The sequence below is a fragment of the Olea europaea genome, unplaced genomic scaffold (assembly GCF_002742605.1).
Source record: "Olea europaea var. sylvestris unplaced genomic scaffold, O_europaea_v1 scaffold753, whole genome shotgun sequence".
In the NCBI taxonomy this organism is placed as follows: domain Eukaryota; kingdom Viridiplantae; phylum Streptophyta; class Magnoliopsida; order Lamiales; family Oleaceae; genus Olea; species Olea europaea.
The window spans coordinates 92,879-94,678 of record NW_019265938.1 but is presented as its reverse complement, the minus strand read 5'-3'; the positions used below and the strand labels follow the sequence as shown (position 1 = coordinate 94,678).

Sequence of the window (1,800 nt, the reverse complement as noted above, 5' to 3'; positions counted from 1 at the left end):
CTAGGACTGAAGAAAAAGAAAATGTCCATTCGATTTAAAAAATGAGAAATCAATCGAAGAAACTCTACTCAGAAAAAACATAATCAACAAACAAAGAAAGCAATTTCTGTGAAATTTCAAGAATTTACAAAAATGCATCTAGAAAATTTAAATTATAAACACTGCAAAATTGTACATTGAACAAAAAATGAAAATCCTGATTAAAAAAACTACCTTTGGAGAGACAAAAGAGGCGAGCAATGAAATTCTGAAAATCCTAAAAAATGTATACAAAAACTCTAAATTAAAAATTCTTCAAAAATGCACTTTAAACAAAACAAAATAACTAAAACCTAGGTAAAAAATCTACCTTCTGATATCTTGTTGCTTGAATCCATGTGTTTGTTTTTTTAAGCCATTTCCCTTGAAAGAGGGTACTGGTTGCCATAATACTTTGTACGTCATATTTTGAGCTAACGAAGTTGGTTACTGCATTAACCCCTCGAAATTTTATAGCTGTTGCATCGTATGCTTCAGGATCTTCTTCTTGAGTATCTAAAATATAGTTAAAATGGTTATGAAAAATAGAAACAATTTTTTTCTATGGTAATTTATTTATTACAGTGACTGTAAACAAGTTTATTTCTAGTAAGTACACAAATGTAAGAATTTCAAACAGAAACAAAATCTTACAAGACTCATTCATATTTGAAGATAATTTCATAGGATTTATATGCCAAGGACCAGTTTAAAGCATAAAATAAAAAGCAATTCACACATATATCTAAAGATTTAAACAACTCACTATATGTCCCCAAATAGAGGTTCTTGTTTCCAACAACTCGGCCAATCCAAGTTTGGCAATCTATGTTGAAATTGTCTGCTTAAAAAAAAGAAACAAAACTTCAATGAAGTGGATGAGAGCATCATTTTTAATTGAAGCCTTAAGCTAAAATAATTCAACCAACTTAAAAATCTAAATTGTACACATAGAAAAAAGAAAAAATAATAAATTGAAATTACACAACATCTCAAAGTAAAATGTTGTACAAATAAAAAATAATAATTTTTTGACAATAAAATAACCATAAACTAAAAACTTGTAAAATCGACATACCTCATGTCGTTAATATCCACCCAATGGTAATATAACTGTACACATAGAGAAACATATAAAGAAAAATTCAGTTGTAAAAATAAACAATATTTGAAAGCAAAATCATTAGAAGTCGACCAATATTTCGAATTAAAAAAATAGGTGAAAACCGAAAGAAAAGCCATAAGATGAATCAAGGTGACACAAATTATGTTGACAGGGAATCGTCAATAAGTATTTATATATTACCTCCTGAGAAATCTCTATTCCTTCAGTGAACTAAGGTGGGGGGAGTGAAAACAGATGGAAGCGATTCAAAGACTAAGAGGATTGGTTGTTTGAGTGATGAGCATGGACTTAATTGGGGAAAGATTGTTGAAAAAATTAAAGATAGGGGAGTCCTGCATGAAAGTAGAAAACCAGTCATTAATTGAAGAGGAAAAAGCCAGAAAAAATAGAAAAGAGGAGAGAATTTTCCTAGAAAATGAACAACTTAAATACTAAAATAGCAATTTTGTGGTGGACAAAAATGTAAAATCCAGATATTTACGTAGTATAGATTTTACATTCATAATTTCAACATCGATGAGCAGTTTCACAAGATAAAGAGTGATTATAGCTCAATAAACATGTAACTTAAAGACATACATAGTGAAATCAATGGGTGTACATAATAAATTAAAAAAGATTGGTAAAATGTGTTCCATTTGTTCACCCAAGCTCAA

General features: G+C 29.1%; 1 long non-coding RNA gene across 2 annotated transcripts; it reads right to left on the bottom strand.

Moving 5' to 3' along the window:
* Nucleotides 1-353: 353 nt before the first annotated feature.
* On the bottom strand, nucleotides 354-1,518 carry LOC111391114. Of its 2 annotated transcripts, none has more exons than XR_002702060.1 (3): nucleotides 1,325-1,518; nucleotides 1,097-1,131; nucleotides 354-534 (listed from the first exon to the last, which is right to left on the bottom strand). It is a non-coding gene; the product is annotated as an uncharacterized LOC111391114 (long non-coding RNA). The 2 variants fall into 2 exon arrangements; XR_002702059.1 differs by lacking the exon at nucleotides 354-534 and adding an exon at nucleotides 793-859.
* Nucleotides 1,519-1,800: the final 282 nt, after the last annotated feature.